Source organism: Athene noctua, chromosome 25 (genome assembly GCF_965140245.1).
Source record: "Athene noctua chromosome 25, bAthNoc1.hap1.1, whole genome shotgun sequence".
NCBI classification, from domain to species: Eukaryota; Metazoa; Chordata; class Aves; order Strigiformes; family Strigidae; genus Athene; species Athene noctua.
This window is the reverse complement of record NC_134061.1, coordinates 7465850-7484018: the sequence shown is the minus strand read 5'-3', so window position 1 is coordinate 7484018 and position 18169 is coordinate 7465850. Positions and strand designations below refer to the sequence as shown.

The following is an 18169-nucleotide window of genomic DNA, read 5'->3' as shown; positions in this document are numbered from 1 at the left end:
TTCACGGAGGACTGTCACCCATGGGATGGACCCCACGTTGGAGCAGAAGAAGAATAGGAGGAGACCTTCCTTGAGGAGGAAGGAGCAGCAGAAACAATGGGGGATGAACTGACCCCAACCCCCATCCCATGTCCCCCTACACTGCTGCAGGGCAGGAGGGAGAGATATCAGGATCAAAGTTGAGCTGAGGAAGAATCGAGGAGTGGGGGAAGGTGTGTTGAAGATGTAGTTGAATTTCTCACTGTCCACTCTGACTCGATTGGTGGTGTTCAAATATATTTATTTGGGTTTTTATCAAATCGAATCTGTCTTTTGCCCATGACCATAATGGGTGAGTGATCCCTCCCTGTCCTTGTTCTGATTGCCGAGCCTTTTGTTTTATTTTGTCCTCCCTGTTTTCCCGGGTAGGGGAAGGAGTGAGTGAGCGTCTGTGTTGTGCTCGGTTGCTATCAGGGCTTAAACCACAACAGCAGAGCACTGGATATTGGCTGCTATGACTACAGAAACACTTCCAGGACTGTCTTCTGAAAGATCCTCACAGAGAAGTTTATAAAGCTTGGCCTGGAGGATCAAAGAGTGAGGCAGATCCAAAACTGTCTGCAGGCCTGGGAGCTGATGGTGGTGCTCAGTGGCACACAGGCTAGTTGGAGGCCAGCAGCTAGTGCTGTGCCCCAGAGGTCAATGCCAGCTCCAATCCTGTTTGACATCTCCCTTAATGCTCTGGAGGATGGGAGAGCGCTCACCCTCGCCAGATGTGCAGGTGACGCCAAGCTGGGAGGATTGGCTGATACAGCAGAGGGTTGTGCTGCTATGCAGAGGGACCTCAACAGGCTGTTGAAATGGGCTGACAGGAACCTCGTGCAGTGCAAAGAGAGGAAGGACAAAGTCCTTCACCTGAGAAGGAACATCTCAAGGAAGCCTGGGGGCTACTCAACTGTAAGCACATTCTCAAGAGAGGAGCTGAAGGTTCTGGTGGACAACAGCTTGAGCATGACCCAGGAATGTGCCCTTGGGACAAAGGTGGCTAATGGTGTCCTGGGTGCCCCAGGAGGGGTGCTGCCAGCAGGGGAGGGAGGTGACCCTTCCCTCCCTATTCAGCACTGGAGGGCTCATACCTGGAGTACTGGCTCCACGTCCTGTCTCCCCAGCACATGGGAGACAGGGACAGACTGAGTAGGGGACAGTGAAGGGCCACAGAGATGATTATGGGACTCCAGAGAGAAGAGTTGGACGGTTTACCATGGAAAAGTGAAGGCTTGGTGGGGGTCTCATCGATGCAGAGAAATACCTGAAGAGAGGGTGCAAAGTAGAGAGGGAGAGGCTCTTTACAGTTGTGCCCAGTGACAGGTGAAGAGGCAACGAACTCAAACTGAAACACAGGAGGCTCCGGCTGAAAACCAGGAAACATTTTTGACTCTGAGGGTGTCCAAGCACTGGCACAGGTTGCCCAGAGAGGTTACGTTGTGTCCATGATTGGAAATATTCACCATCTGCCTGGAGATAGTCCTGAGCAACCAGCTGCAGGTGGCCCAGCTTGAGCAGGGGGCTTGGACCAGATACGCCCTGAGGTGGATTCAACCACAACCTTCCGTGATTTGGTGAAAGGCTCAGAGGCACATTCATGGCTTTGTGGGTGATATGTGTCAGGGCAAAGGGGAAAACGGAAACTCGGACTTTGCTCCTCCCCTGATGACTTCCAGAAACAGCTTTTTATGAGAACCCTGAGGAAAACCCACTTTCCTATTCTGGCTACAAGTTTCAGTTCTGGAACTCAAGGGAGAAATGTGCAAGTGATACAAATGTAATATGGGTGGGTAAAAGAGTGACACACAGAGGATATGTGAGAGCTATTCAGCTTGGTCATGCTTGCTGTATTTCTGGTGCTTAGTCTTCTGCTAGGTCTTACAGACATTCTCTGAAGTTTCAGGCACAGGTACCTGCACATGTGACAGGGTTGTACAACCCCGTACCCAAACCCAGAGCCTGGCTTTGGAAGGATGAGCAAGAACATGCAGCCCCATTTGACGGGCTGACTGGCTGCTTCGAGACAGAGGCCTATTGCTGGCCACAGCCTGGTGCTGGGGGCAGGGTCCTGGACACAGTGGAGGGGATTGATGCAATTCCATTGGGAAATGAGTGGCAGAAACTTTCCCCTTCTCCCTCACAGCCACCCAAAGGCCCCTGCCAGGGAATTGCAGGGGGCACATGGCAACACGTTGGCAGTGCATGAGGTGAGGAGGAGAGACTCGAGGTCTTCCCCTAAGCAGGACACAGGGGCAGTCCCAGAGCTTTTCCAGCCCCCAAAGCTGCCTCTTCAAAGCTCTGGCTGCCCATCAGTCGCCGTGCTGTTCCATCGGGCTCCCCAGAAAGGTGATTTGAGGCTGTAATGGATCTCTGGAAGAATTGTAGATTAGCCCCCCTGCTCCAAGCAGGGTCAGTAAGAGTGGGTGTTAATTTCCTTCACAGCAGCCTCTATGGGCAGCTGCAATATTTGCTGACCAAATTCATGTTGATAACACACCAATATTTTATCTGTTGCTGAACAGCACCTATGCAGTGCCTGGGCCTTCTCTGTTTCTCATGCTGTCCACCAGCTGCACAGCTGACCCCCAACTAGACAAAGAGATATTCCGTACTGCATGAAGTCATGGGAAGCAATAAAATCTGGGGAAAAGGGCGATATTAGGAGTTATGATATTTGTCTTTCCCAAGTAAACATTATGCCTCATGAAGGCCTGGAAATGTCTCAACATCTGCCTGCCAATGGGAAGTAGAGAATGAATTCCTTTGTTTGCTCGGTGTGTGTGTGCAGCTTTGACTTTTCCTATTAAAGTCTCTTTATCTCCACACACAAGTCTTCTCACTTTCACCCTTCTGATTCGCTCCCCCAACTTACTGCGGGTGACTCCACAGGCAGCTGCGTGGGGCTCAGCTGCCTACTGGGGTTAGGGACCGTAGGCTGCCCACAGCCTTGTCCAGATCAGTTTTGAAGATCTCCAGGATCGGAGACTACACAGCACACTGACAAATCCCCCCGGGCATTTTCTTCTCTGTGCTGAACTGTGGCAACTGAGGCACGGACTCCTCATTGACGTGCAAAAGGAAAGACACTCTATTATTACAATAACACATACTTATGCTCTCGCCAAAGCTCTTAGTTCATAATTAGCAAATCAGCAATTAGGCAGCCATCAATCCTTTCTCCTATCAGCACCAGACCACTCTATCACACGCTGTGCAGACCAATCCCCTGCTCGCTCAGGTGCTGTTCATGCGGTGGTAACTTCTCACAGTTTAGTCCTTTTCCACAGTTCAGTGTTGCAGCTGTCCGTTGTTTGTCCCTGCCACCTTGGCACAACTTAACAGCTTCTTATCTGTCTTCCAAGGCCTGTTTTCCACCAAAGCCTAGCAGTTTCTCAGAGGCTGTGTACGGCTGACAGGCCGATGCCTCCTACACTGAACCAACCCAGTTCCCTCATTCTCTCCTGGTATGTCAGACTCTCCCTTCCTCATCTTCACCCCCCTTCATTGCATTTGCTCTGGTATGACCATGTCTTTGCTGTACTGAGGAGCCCAGGAGTGGACACAGTAGTCCCCAGTGTCACCAGTGCTGGGCTCAAGCACAGTCCAGGCCAACGAGCAAGGAGCCAGGTAAAAGTGCCAGGAGGCCTGTATGGACAAACAAGGCCCGGGAAAATGCAGGCCCACTGCTGAATGGGGTGGGGGACCCGGTGACACAGGCCGTGGGAAAGGGCGGAGGTACTGAATGCCTTATTCACCTCAGTCTTTACCAGCAAGACCGTCCTTCGGGGATCCCAGGTCTGAGCGTCCAGGGGAAAAGGCTGGAGCAAGGAAGATGCACCCTTCACAGTTCATGTCACTGGGCACTTCTCCAGTCCACAGTGAGTAGCTTTGTCTCTGACCTTTCTGGGGAACTCCGGGCAGAAAGTGAAACGGAATTCAGGATGCACAGCGTCCACTCTCTCCTCATCCACCAAGACACTTTGGCTTACTGTAGAAGACTTTAAACTTGTTTAAGCAGGATTTCCACTTCTCAAACCCACACTGAGTGTCAGTGAGGAAAGAGGGGGAGGAGGTGCTCCAGGTGCCGGAGCAGAGATTCCCCTGCAGCCCGTGGTGAAGACCATGGTGACACAGGTTGTCCCCGTGCAGCCCATGGAGGTCCATGGTGGAGCAGATATCCACCCTGCAGCCCGTGGAGGACCCCAGCCACAGCAGGTGGATGTGCCCTGAAGGAAGCTGTGACCCCGTGGAGAGCTCACACTGGAGCAGGCTCCTGGCAGGACCTGTGGCCCTGTGGAGAGGAGCCCAACACAGCAGCAGGGGAAAAGCATGAAGAGGAAGGAGCGGCAGTCAAACTGTGTTATGAACTGACCACAACCCCCATTCCCCATCCCCCTGTGCTGCTCAGGAGGGGGACTGACAGAGTGGATTGTGGGCACCTGGTGGCCAGCTCAGGTCAGCCCACCACACTTGTCTGCTTCTCCTTCCTCATCAGGTGATCTGTAGCAGGCACCCACCACAATGTCACCCATGCCGATCTCTCTTTCCTAAAAGCCTGGCTCCATCCCCCACAGCACTGCTGGGAGCTACCGCACCGCCTCTCCCTGACCCCACAGCTCTGCAGCCAGGCCACGGAGGGGAAACTGGGCCGTGCAGGACAGGAGCCCAGGCAATGTCCACTAACCTGCACTTCACCACACACCTCTGCAGTGCCCAGAACAGACCCTCCTGCAGCATAAATGGTCTCAGCCCTTCAAACACACCTCCCTTCACTGCCTTTTCCTTCAAGCAATAGCCTGAGTAAGAGATAAATGAAGGAATCTAGTGGATTTTCCATACTCCATATTATCCCCAAGTGAATGAGATTCTGGAACGCACCAACGGGATTCTAAAGCAAGCCCTTAAACCAATAAAAAGGGATGGTCATAACGGCTGCCAGATGCAGTAATGAGGGTAAACAGCCTGTGGGGAACTAATGGATGCCCTTGACTTACCATGTTATGTCCCAAGCCTCTGTTTGTACTCACCGTGAAAAGAGAGACTAAAGACCCTGCAAACCCGCTCCATTCCCCTGGACAACGTGTTCTAGTAGACTTGCCCACCGTGGGGCAAGTACCCCTACCCCTAAAAGCTCCCATCAATATCTGTTCATGGGTGGCTGCTGCTGCCCATAGGAACAAACTCCACATGAACTCCAGGGGATTGTCCCTTCCTCCTAACCATCACTGTTTTGTTATGGACACATTTGTGTGACAGGGCGCTGATCCCAGACGATGGGGGACCTGTGTTACTCATAGTGCTTCAGTGGTTCTAGGCAGTAGCGGCTAGTTACTACTTGTAATTTGCTAACATTATTATATGGGAATAATGTTTTGGGAGACGTGGTGTTCAATCTTTGTCCTTGCAGTGGTGGGACAATGGAGGGGCTCCCCCAATCTAGCCTGGGACATAATATGAGGATTCACGTCCATTTGGAACCCCCCTTGCCAGGGCACAATTATAACATCACTGACCTCTGTCAGAGATGGCTTTAAATTCCCCATGAGCCCGGTCAATCTGACTGCACTGGAGCTGCAAGTGTAACACAGGAGTTCCAAAACATCTCAGGAATGGATGAGGCTACAGAAATTAACACTATCAAGGGAATATGGCAAGGCCCAAACATCTTCGATCAGTCTCCATCAGATGGGAGATATGGGAGAAATTGTGGAATCATACCTGCCTGGTGGGGAATAAATCCTTGCCGATCAATTACAATCAGCAATGGTTTCCATATCCAGGAAATTTTACAGGGACTTTTAATGTGTCCACTTATCAGAAGGCAAACCTGGAGCTGTGCCTTAAGCTACCTTATTGGGAATTGCCTCCAAAATTAGAAAAGCCTCTGAGTCACCCATATAAAATTGCATGGGCTGCACACTGGTGCTTGCAAATACCAAACAGGTTGGGGGATGTAATCGGTTACAGTGCTCGTCCATAGAGCTGGATGTGGTCCTGACAACACCACAGCCACCGGCAGCAGGACAAAGTAATCAATGACTGTCCCAGAGAGGGAAGGTGATTTGGGGGCAGGAGTTAGCTGGGCTCATTGATAGAGCTTTAAACTAGATTTGAAGGGGGAAGGGACAAAAACATTGGCCCATCTGAAGTTCATGTATACCAATGCACACAGCATGGGTAACAAACAGGAGGAGCTTGAAGCCGTGATGAAACAGGAAAATTATGATGTTGTTGCTATTACAGAAACACGGTGGGATGTCTCCCATCACTGGAGTGCGCCAGCTGATGGCTACAGGCTCTTTAGGAGGGACAGACCGGGAAGGAGAGGTGGTGAGGTGGTGCTGTATGTTAAGGACTCTTAAGATTGCTTCGAGCACAGGTGTAGTGAAGACAGGGTGGAATGTCTTTGCATTAGAATCAGGGGGAAGGCCAACAGGGCAGATGTTGTAGTAGGAGTCTACTACAGGCCACCCAACCAGGACAGAGAGATGGATGAGATATTTTATAGGTACTTAGGTGAAATCTCACGATCGCTTGCCCTTCTTCTTGTGGGCGACTTTAACTTCCCAGACATCTGCTGGAAATACAACACGGCAGAACAAGACCAGTCCGGGAGATTCCAAGAACGTGTGGGAGAGAACTTCCTGACGCAGCTGGTGAGTGAACCGACCAGAGAAGGTGCCCTGCTGGATCTCCTCTTTGTGAACAGAGAAGGGCTGGTGGACGACGTGGAGGTTGTAGACCGACTAGGGCACAGCGATCATGAAATAAGAGAGTTCTCTATTCTTAGAGAGGTCAGGAGAGAGCTAAGCAGGACTGATATCCTGGACTTCCAAATGGCTGACTTGGTCTTGTTTAGGCACCTGCTTGAAAGGATCCCCTGGGAGACTCCCCTGAAGGGTACAGGGGCCCAGGAGGGCTGGGCGCTCTGTAAGAAGGAATTGTTAATGGCTCAGGAGCCAGCGGTCCCCAGGTGCTCTAAGAGAAACCGACACCAGAGAAGACCATCCTGGGTGAACAGGGAGCTTTGGCTGTAACTCAGGAGAAAAGGAGAGTTTACAGCCTTTGGAAGAAGGGGCTAGCCACACACCGTGATTACAGAGAGGCTGTGAGGCTATGCAGGGAGGAAATCAGAAGGGCTAAAGCCCAACTGGAAATTAATTTGGCCTCTGCAATCAAGGATAACAAGAAAAGTTTCTATGTCAGTAGCAAAAGAAAGTCCAGGGAGAGTCTCTATCCCCTGCTAGATGCAGGAGGAAATTTGGTAACAAGTGATGAGGAGAAGGCTGAGGTGCTTAATGACTTCTTTGCCTCAGTCTTTAATAGCCAGGTTAGTTGTACTGATGAAATCCAGCCTCCGCAGCCAGAAGACAGAGAGTGGTAGAACGACCCCCCTGCAATCCAGGAGACAGTCAGTGACCTGCTGCATCACACAGACACACACAAGTCTATGGGACCAGATGGGATACACCCGAGGGTGCTGAAGGAGCTGGCTGGGTGCTCGCCAGACCACTTTCCATCATTTCCCAGCAGTCCTGGCTGACCGGGGAGATGCCGACTGATTGGAAATTGGCCAATGTGACGCCCATCTATAAGAAGGGTCAGAAGGATGTTCCGGGAAATTACAGGCCTGTCAGCTTGACATCAGTGCCTGGGAAGCTGATGGAGCAGCTCATCCTGAGTACCATCATGCAACACCTGCGGGACAACCAGATGCTCAGGTCCAGTCAGTGGGATTATGAAAGGCAGGTCCTGCCTGACAAACCTGATCTCCTTCTACAACAGAGCGACCACCTTATTGGATGAGGGAAAGGCTGTGGATATTGTCTACCTGGAATTTAGTGAGGCCTTTGATACTGTTTACCAAAGCATTCTCCTGGTGAAACTGGCTGCTCAAGGCTTGGATGGGCACACGCTTTGCTGGGTAAAATCTGGCTGGATGGCCGGGCCCAAAGATTTGTGGTGAACGAAGTTAAATCCAGCTGGCGGCCGGTCACGAGTGGTGTCCCCCAGGGCTCGGTTTTGGGGCCACTCCTGTTTAACAACTTTATTGATGATCTGGACGAGGGGATCGAGTGCCCCCTCAGTCAGTTTGCAGATGACACCCAGTTGGGTGGGAGTGTTGATCTGCTCGAGGGCAGGGAGGCTGCAGAGAGACCTGGACAGGCTGGAGCCATGGGCTGAGCCCAACTGCATGAGCTTCAATAAGGCCAAAAGCCAGGGGTTGCCCTTGGGCCACAACAACACCCAGCAGGGCTACAGGCCTGGGGAGGAGTGGCTGGAGAGCTGCCAGTCAGAGAGGGATGTGAGGGGGTTGATTGACAGCCGGCTGAACAGGAGCCAGCAGTGTGCCCAGGGGGCCAAGAAGGCCAATGGCATCCTGGCTTGTGTCAGCACTGGCGTGGCCAGCAGGGACAGGGAAGGGATCTGAGCCCTGTGCTGGGCACTGGTGAGGCCGCCCCTCGATGAGTGGGTTCAGTTTTGGGCCCCTCACCCCAAAAAGGCCATTGAATGACTCGAGCGTGGCCAGAGAAGGGCAACGGAGCTGGGGCAGGGTCTGGAGCACAGGTCTGCTGGGGAGCGGCTGGGGGAACTGGGGGGGTTCAGCCTGGAGAAGAGGACGCCTAGGGGAGACCCAGCACACAGGTGGAAAAAAGGGAGTTGGAGAGGGGGGAAGAACCCACTGAAACTGGAGGCCAGTGGGACCTGTGGTGCACTGGGACACGCCGAGGTGCCCCAGCGTGGGAGGACATATCGGGTTCCCCACGGCATCCAAACCCATGGAGGGATGGAATGTTGTTCTGGCACAGGGCACTCTCCATTGCCACCTTGCTGGTGTTCCCACACAAAATTCCATGCTGGCCATCAGCAACAGCAACCACAGAGTGGAGAGACTATTCCTCATGGCCATGGGAAAAGATGCTCTGCAGCTCAGCTTCTGCTCTCACACAACTCTGGGGCTCCCTGAACAATATGAGATCTCAAAACTAAACACAACTTTGGCTTTCAATATTCAAATTTCAGCTCTTTCATGATCACTGTGCTTCTTTATAGAAAAAACTCTTTCCATGTTGCTTTTGCCTGTGGGAGAGAAGGAAGAATGTAGGATAAGGACATGTTCATGGGTTTGTGGGTGCTTGTAGGAAACTCTGCTCTGCTGCCTAGTCTTGATAAACCTGGGAAGAGACTTACTTTGAGCAATCACAAGAGACCTGGCTGGATTTAACCCCCCTCCTTCCAGTTCTGCCCTGGCCCTGCCTGTGTGTCAAGCACTGGGCCCTTTTCCAGCTCCCTGGTGCTGCAGAAACAGGTGACCGTGTCTGCAGCTGCTGGCAAGAGCACTTCCAGGGAGAGCTGGTTCCTGGAGGGGTCTGCAGAGCTGGTGACATGTGTCTGGAAGGATGAAGCGATGTGCTGGAGTCATGGGAAAGGATGCTGCAACACCACAGGCTGCAGGGCTCTGCCAGGAGTCTGGTGGGTGCAGTCCCAAGCACAGCTGCTGTCGGTGATGCATTGTCACAAATGGAGTGACACCGCTCACTCGTAAGAGAGAAGTCACAATATGTTTATTGATATAAAACAGAGATTGAACAAATTTTGACAGTAAATGCAACAGTGGTTTAATAAGATTTGATGTCGAGGTTCAGCCGGCTCTTACCGCATAGAGGACAGTGTCAGAAAGAACAAACCCTCCTGTCGAGTCATGACACTCAGACAGGACCCGCTTGCTTTCTAAACTCCTTCTCAGAGAGGAGTCCAGGTGGGGTTGGATACAATTCTAGTCCCAGACTGGGTCAATGGTTTATTTCTAAAGGATTGTGTGTGTGCACTCCATCCTTTATATCCCTTAGCTAAGATCCCAAACTCCCAGCACGCTCATTCCCAATGCACTTACCGAGTATCTGACATGATATGGATTCTCTCAACCTCGAGGAGTAACCCTGAGAGGTGTCCCTCCTCTGACCCCAGGCACAGTCCACTCACTGACTCGCCACTGAGATGGGCCCTGACCCCTGTGAAGATGCCGCAGGGGACGGCAGGGGAGGAGGAAGCTGATGTTGTCCAGGCACAGCCCAAGTCTCTCTCACTGTGGTCCCTGCAGGGCGCAGTAGTAGACCGCACTGTCCCCCAGCTCCAGCCCCGTGATGATCAGCGTCCCGGAGCTCTTGTCAGCCTGGCCGGAAAATCTCTGCCGGGCAAAAGGGGCTGTGTGGCTGTAGGAGCCTCCCCGGCCCTTGCTCTGCAGCAAGTACTGCAGGACTCCACCGGCACGCTGCCGGTACCAGGCCACGTACAGATAGGAGGCCTTGGAGCTGTAAGTGCATCGTAAGCTCCCACTATTCCCTGCTCGCCACCACACTGCAGACCTCGTCGCTTGGATCTCATCACCCTGAAGTGCGCCTGAAACAAAAGCAGGGCTCTTCCATCACTGATTTTCTCTCGCCGCCTCACACAAATACCCACGGGGAATCAATAGAAGCAGGCCATGGTGTTGCCAAAGCCCAAGTGCTTTGGGTGCCCCACCGAATCATCGAATCACACAAGCAAGGAGCTTGAAGATCATCGAGTCCAACCATTAACCCAACACTGCCAAGCCCAGCACTAAACCACATCCCTAAGGGCCACCTCTACACGTCTTTTACATACCTTCGGGGATGGTGACTCAAGCACTTCCCTGGGCACCTGTTCCAGTGTTTTACAACCCATGTGGGGAAGAATTTTTTCCTAATATCCAATCTAATCCTCCCCTAGGGCAATGGGAGGCCATTTCCTCTCATCCTGTCACTTGCTGCTTGGGGAAAGAGACCGACTGCCACCTCGCTACACCCTCCTTTCAGGTAGCTGTAGAGGGTGATCAGGTCTCCCCTCAGCCTCCTTTTCTCCAGACTAAATACCCCAGTTCCCTCAGCCGCTCCCCATAAGATTTGTTCTAGAGCCTTCACCAGCTGCATTGCCCTTCTTTGGACATGCTCCAGCACCTCAATGTCTCTCTTGCAGTGAGGGGCCCAGAACAGAACACAGGATTTGAGGGGCAAACTCACCAGTGCTGAGTACAAAGGGACAAGCACATCCCTAGACCTGCTGCCCACCCTGTTGCTGAGGGAAGCCAGGATGCTATGGGCACCTGGGCACGATGCTGGCTCACAATCACCCAGTTGTCAACCAACACCCCTGGCTGCTTTTTTGCCAAGCAGCTTCCAGCCACTCTGCCCAAGCCTGCAGCGTTGCAGGGGGTTGTTCTGACCCATGAGCAGGACCCGGCACCGACCTTGTTGAGTCTCATAAAATTGGCCTCAGCTCATCTCTCCAGCCTCTCCAAATCCCTCTGCAGAGCCTTGCTGCCCTCCAGCAGATCAACACTCTTGCCGACCTGGGTGCACCTGCAAACTTACCGAGGGTGCACTCAACCCCCTCGTCCAGATCATTGATGAAGGTATTTGTCCTGGGTTTGGCTGGGATAGAGTTACCTTTTCTTCTTAGTAGCTAGATAGTGCTGTATTTTGGATTGAGCACAGTATCTGGTATGAGAAGAGTGTTGAGAATACTCTGATGTTTTCAGATTTTCCTGAGAGATCAGGGACTTTCCAACTCCCCATGTCCTGCCCGTGCGCAGCTGGAAAGAAGCTGGGAGGGAGCAGAGCCAGAGCACGAACCCAAATTGTCCAAGGAAATACTCCAGATCATGTATCGTCATGCTCAGGATATACAGGAGGGTTGGCTGGGAAGGAGGGGGTTCTCCCTCAATTCTGGGATTGGGATGACGGGATCTCGGTATTTCGGGATCGCCAGCTGGGAACAGGATCGTATCAGTCAACGGGCAGTGTGCAATCACATTGTGCTTTACCCGTTAGTATTTTCTATTGTTATAGTTACATTCTATTCCAATTATTAAACTGTTTTTATCTCAAGTTCGAGCCTCCCTTTCCCGCTCCAATTCACTCCCCCATCCTGCGGTCAGGGGAGGGTGAGCAAGTGGCTGTGTGGTGTTTGCTGCTGGCCAGGTTTAAACCACGACAATATCAAAGAGCACGGGGCTCACTACGGAGCCTTGGGGAACACTATTTCTGAACAGCTGCCAAATGGATTTAACTCCCTTCAGCAAAACTCTTTGGGCCCATTCATCCAGTGAAAACTGAGCCCATCCAATCCCTGAGCAGCCAGAAAGGGAGGGAAGAGATGGGATGCAGGGAGGCAGAGTGGCCCGCTTGGCTGACCGAGAAGGAGTACGCTGAACATCCTCCACTCAGTAAAGCACTGCGTTTGGGTCTCAGGAGACGGAAATGGGCAGTGCTGGGAAAGCAGCTCCCGCAGAAAGGCCCAGACCAGCTGCGGTGCCCAGTGATGGCCCCTCTGGCCCTGGCAACAGGCCTGAGCGGCCCCATCGCCCCCTCTGCCACAGCTTCCCCCATCTGGGGCCCAGGAGGTTTGTGTTAAAGCTCCGCTGGATTTCCTGTCCCCGTGCGAACGGCACAGAAGTAGCGGGCAGAGTCCCGGGGGCCCAGGGAACGCAGCAACAGCGATGACTCGGACCGGGAATTGTCCCGGGACACCACGGCTCGGCCCTGCACCGCTGCCCCGTATTCCTTTGTAGTACCCGAGTAGATGTTGATGTACGACAACCACTCGAGTCTGCCATCAGCTGCCTTTCGGTACCACCGAACAGTGTAACTTCCGAAGGCGAAGCCGGATCCGCGGCAGGAGAGGAGCACGGAGTCCCCGGGCGCTCGCAGCCCTCCGCCGGCCTCCAGCAGGCTCATCTGCGCCCAGAGCCCTGCGGACGGAGAGCGCAGGCAGCCGGGCAGGGCGCGCCCACGGCCCCAGGCCGTTCCCCCGCCGCCCCGGCAAAGCCCCCCGGGCCGGCACAGCCACAGCCGCCACCCCGCTCTCTCCCGGCCGAGCCCCGCGCCCGGGGCAACGCCCGCCTGCCCTCCCCGGGGCTGAGCCGCGCCTGCTGCCGGCCCTCGCCCCGAGCCGCGGCCCCAAAGCCGCCCTGGCCTCCGCCTCCGCCTCGGCCTCGGCCTCCTTCCCCGGCCCCGGGCTCGCTGCCCGCCCCGCCCGGCTCTCACCTGCCGGCCCCGCGGCCAAGGCCAAGGCCAGGAGCCACGGCCCCAGCCCGGGCGCCATCATGCCCTGCCGCGCCGGGGCCGGCCGGGGCCGCCGAGGAGCCGAGCGGAGCCGCGCTCGGGCCCGCTCCTGCCCGCCCCGCCGGCTCGGCCCCTCGCCGGGGCAGCGCCGACGCCTCTGCCCGCCCCCAACAGCCCCGCCCCGGCGCCCCGGGGCCGCGGCCCCTTCGGGGCAGGAGCAGGGGCAGGGGCAGGAGCAGGGGCAGATGCAGATGCAGGGGCAGGGGTAGGAGCAGGGGCAGGAGCAGGGGCAAGGGCAGGAGCAGGGGCAGGGGCAGGGGCAGGGGGGGCGCGGGGAGGACCGCGGGGCAGGGCCGGCGGTACCCGAGGAGTGCGGTGCCCCGGCACCCGAAGGCTCCTGGCCCGCGGCTACGGCGCTGGCCTGCCTTGTCGCCCTGCCGAGTCCTCAAAATGTCGAAAGATCTACCTGCCTGCCAATGGGAAGTAGAGAATGAATTCCTTTGTTTGCTCGTTGTGTGTGTGCAGCTTTGACTTTTCCTATTAAAGTCTCTTTATCTCCACACACAAGTCTTCTCGCTTTTACCCTTCTGATTCTCCCCCCCAACTTACTGCGGGTGACTCCACAGGCAGCTGCGTGGGGCTCAGCTGCCTATTGGGGTTAGGGACCGTAGGCTGCCCACAGCCTTGTCCAGATCAGTTTTGAAGATCTCCAGGAATGGAGACTACACAGCACACTGACAAATCCCCCCGGGCATTTTCTTCTCTGTGCTGAACCAACCAAGTTCCCTCATTCTCTCCTGGTATGTCAGACTCTCCCTTCCTCATCTTCACGCCCCTTCATTGCATTTGCTCTGGTATGACCATGTCTTTGCTGTACTGAGGAGCCCAGGAGTGGACACAGTAGTCCCCAGTGTCACCAGTGCTGGGCTCAAGCACAGTCCAGGCCAACGAGCAAGGAGCCAGGTAAAAGTGCCAGGAGGCCTGTATGGACAAACAAGGCCCAGGAAAATGCAGGCCCACTGCTGAATGGGGTGGGGGACCCGGTGACACAGGCCGTGGGAAAGGGCGGAGGTACTGAATGCCTTATTCACCTCAGTCTTTACCAGCAAGACCGTCCTTCGGGGATCCCAGGTCTGAGCGTCCAGGGGAAAAGGCTGGAGCAAGGAAGATGCACCCTTCACAGTTCATGTCACTGGGCACTTCTCCAGTCCACAGTGAGTAGCTTTGTCTCTGACCTTTCTGGGGAACTCCGGGCAGAAAGTGTAACTGAATTCAGGATGCACAGCGTCCACTCTCTCCTCATCCACCAAGACACTTTGGCTTACTGTAGAAGGCTTAAACTTGTTTAAGCAGGATTTCCACTTCTCAAACCGACGCTGAGTGTCAGTGAGGAAGGAGGAGGAGGAGGTGCTCCAGGAGCCGGAGCAGAGATTCCCCTGCAGCCTGTGGTGAAGACCATGGTGACACAGGTTGTCCCCGTGCAGCCCATGGAGGTCCATGGTGGAGCAGATATCCACCCTGCAGCCCGTGGAGGACCCCAGCCACAGCAGGTGGATGTGCCCTGAAGGAAGCTGTGCCCACGGGAGAGCCCGCACCGGAGCAGGCTCCTGGCAGCACCTGTGGCCCCGTGGAGAGGAGCCCAACACAGCAGCAGGGGAAAAGCACGAGGAGGAAGGAGCGGCAGTCAAACTGTGTTATGAACTGACCACAACCCCCATTCCCCATCCCCCTGTGCTGCTCAGGGGAGAAGGTAGAGAAGTTGGGAGTGAAGGTGACCTAGGAAGAAGGAAGGGTTGGGGGGAAGTTGTTTTTAACTTTTTCCTTATTGCCCATTATCCTACTCTGATTTGACTGGCAATACCAATTAAATTTATTACCCCAATACCAATTAAATTTATTACCCCAAGACGAGTCTGTTTGGCCTCTGACGGTAATTGCTGATCATCTCCCCATCCTTACCTCGACCCACAAGCCTTTCAGTGTATTTTGTCTGTCTGTCCAGCTCAGGACGGGGACTGACAGAGTGGATTGTGGGCACCTGGTGGCCAGCTCAGGTCAGCCCACCACACTTGTCTGCTTCTCCTTCCTCATCAGGTGATCTGTAGCAGGCACCCACCACAATGTCACCCATGCCGATCTCTCTTTCCTAAAAGCCTGGCTCCATCCGCCACAGCACTGCTGGGAGCTACCGCACCGCCTCTCCCTGACCCCACAGCTCTGCAGCCAGGCCACGGAGGGGAAACTGGGCCGTGCAGGACAGGAGCCCAGGCAATGTCCACTAACCTGCACTTCACCACACACCTCTGCAGTGCCCAGAACAGACCCTCCTGCAGCATAAATGGTCTCAGCCCTTCAAACACACCTCCCTTCACTGCCTTTTCCTTCAAGCAATAGCCTGAGTAAGAGATAAATTAAGGAATCCAGTGGATTTTCCGTACTCCATATTATCCCCAAGTGAATGAGATTCTGGAACGCACCAAAGGGATTCTAAAGCAAGTCCTTAGAACAACAAAACCAAAGGATGGTCACAACAGCTGCCAGATGCAGTAATGAGGGTAAATAGCCTGTGGGGAACTAATGGATGCCCTTTACTTACCATGTTATGTCCCAAGCCTCTGTTTGTACTCACCGTGAAAACAGAGACTAAAGACCCTGCAAACCCGCTCCATTCCCCTGGACAACGTGTTCTAGTAGACTTGCCCACCGTGGGGCAAGTACCCCTACCCCTAAAAGCTCCCATCAATATCTGTTCATGGGTGGCTGCTGCTGCCCATAGGAACAAACTCCACATGAACTCCAGGGGATTGTCCCTTCCTCCTAACCATCACTGTTTTGTTATGGACACATTTGTGTGACAGGGCGCTGATCCCAGACGATGGGGGACCTGTGTTACTCATAGTGCTTCAGTCGTTCTAGGCATTAGCGGCTAGCTACTACTTGTAATTTGCTAACATTATTATATGGGAATAATGTTTTGGGAGACGTGGTGTTCAATCTTTGTCCTTGCAGTGGTGGGACAATGGAGGGGCTCCCCCAATCTAGCCTGGGACATAATATGAGGATTCACGTCCATTTGGAACCCCCCTTGCCAGGGCACAATTATAACATCACTGACCTCTGTCAGAGATGGCTTTAAATTCCCCATGAGCCCGGTCAATCTGACTGCACTGGAGCTGCAAGTGTAACACAGGAGTTCCAAAACATCTCAGGAATGGATGAGGCTACAGAAATTAACACTATCAAGGGAATATGGCAAGGCCCAAACATCTTCGATCAGTCTCCATCAGATGTGATATGGGAGAAATTGTGGAATCATACCTGCCTGGTGGGGAATAAATCCTTGCCGATCAATTACAATCAGCAATGGTTTCCATATCCAGGAAATTTTACAGGGACTTTTAATGTGTCCACTTATCAGAAGGCAAACCTGGAGCTGTGCCTTAAGCTACCTTATTGGGAATTGCCTCCAAAATTAGAAAAGCCTCTGAGTCACCCATATAATATTGCATGGGCTGCACACTGGTGCTTGCAAATACCAAACAGGTTGGGGGATGTAATCGGTTACAGTGCTCGTCCATAGAGCTGGATGTGGTCCTGACAACACCACAGCCACCGGCAGCAGGACAAAGTAATCAATGACTGTCCCAGAAAGGGAAGGTGGTTTGGGGGCAGGAGTTAGCTGGGCTCATTGATAGAGCTTTAAACTAGATTTGAAGGGGGAAGGGACAAAAACATTGGCCCATCTGAAGTTCATGTATACCAATGCACACAGCATGGGTAACAAACAGGAGGAGCTTGAAGCCGTGATGAAACAGGAAATTTATGATGTTGTTGCTATTACAGAAACACGGAGGGATGTCTCCCATCACTGGAGTGCGCCAGCTGATGGCTACAGGCTCTTTAGGAGGGACAGACCGGGAAGGAGAGGTGGTGAGGTGGTGCTGTATGTTAAGGACTCTTAAGATTGCTTCGAGCACAGGTGTAGTGAAGACAGGGTGGAAAGTCTTTGCATTAGAATCAGGGGGAAGGTCAACAGGGCAGATGTTGTAGTAGGAGTCTACTACAGGCCACCCAACCAGGACAGAGAGATGGATGAGATATTTTATAGGCACTTAGGTGAAATCTCACGATCGCTTGCCCTTCTTCTTGTGGGCGACTTTAACTTCACAGACATCTGCTGGAAATACAACACGGCAGAACAAGACCAGTCCCGGAGATTCCTAGAATGTGTGGGAGAGAACTTCCTGACGCAGCTGGTGAGTGAACCGACCAGAGAAGGTGCCCTGCTGGATCTCCTCTTTGTGAACAGAGAAGAGTTGGTGGACTACCTGGATGTTGTAGACCGACTAGGGCACAGCGATCATGAAATAAGAGAGTTCTCTATTCTTAGAGAGGTCAGGAGAGAGCTAAGCAGGACTGATATCCTGGACGTCCAAATGGCTGACTTGGACTTGTTTAGGCACCTGCTTGAAAGGATCCCCTGGGAGACTCCCCTGAAGGGTACAGGGGCCCAGGAGGGCTGGGCGCTCTGTAAGAAGGAATTGTTAATGGCTCAGGAGCCAGCGGTCCCCAGGTGCTCTAAGAGAAACCAACACCAGAGAAGACCATCCTGGGTGAACAGGGAGCTTTGGCTGCAACTCAGGGAGAAAAGGAGAGTTTACAGCCTTTGGAAGAAGGGGCTAGCCACACACCGTGATTACAGAGAGGCTGTGAGGCTATGCAGGGAGGAAATCAGGAGGACTAAAGCCCAACTGGAAATTAATTTGGCCTCTGCAATCAAGGATAACAAGAAAAGTTTCTATAAGTATGTCAGTAGCAAAAGAAAGTCCAGGGAGAGTCTCCATCCCCTGCTAGATGCAGGAGGAAATTTGGTAACAAGTGATGAGGAGAAGGCAGAGGTACTTAATGACTTCTTTGCCTCAGTCTTTAATAGCCAGGTTAGTTGTACTGATGAAATCCAGCCTCCACAGCCAGAAGAAAGAGACTGGGAGAACGACCCCCCTGCAATCCAGGAGACAGTCAGTGACCTGCTGCATCACACAGACACACACAAGTCTATG

The 18169-nt window shown here is 53.5% G+C and overlaps 1 protein-coding gene across 1 annotated transcript in view; it reads right to left on the bottom strand.

Moving 5' to 3' along the window:
* Positions 1-18169, bottom strand: part of LOC141970164 (M1-specific T cell receptor alpha chain-like) — a 293745-nt gene that overhangs the window by 229229 nt on the left and 46347 nt on the right. The gene's annotated exons all lie outside the window — the stretch shown is intronic.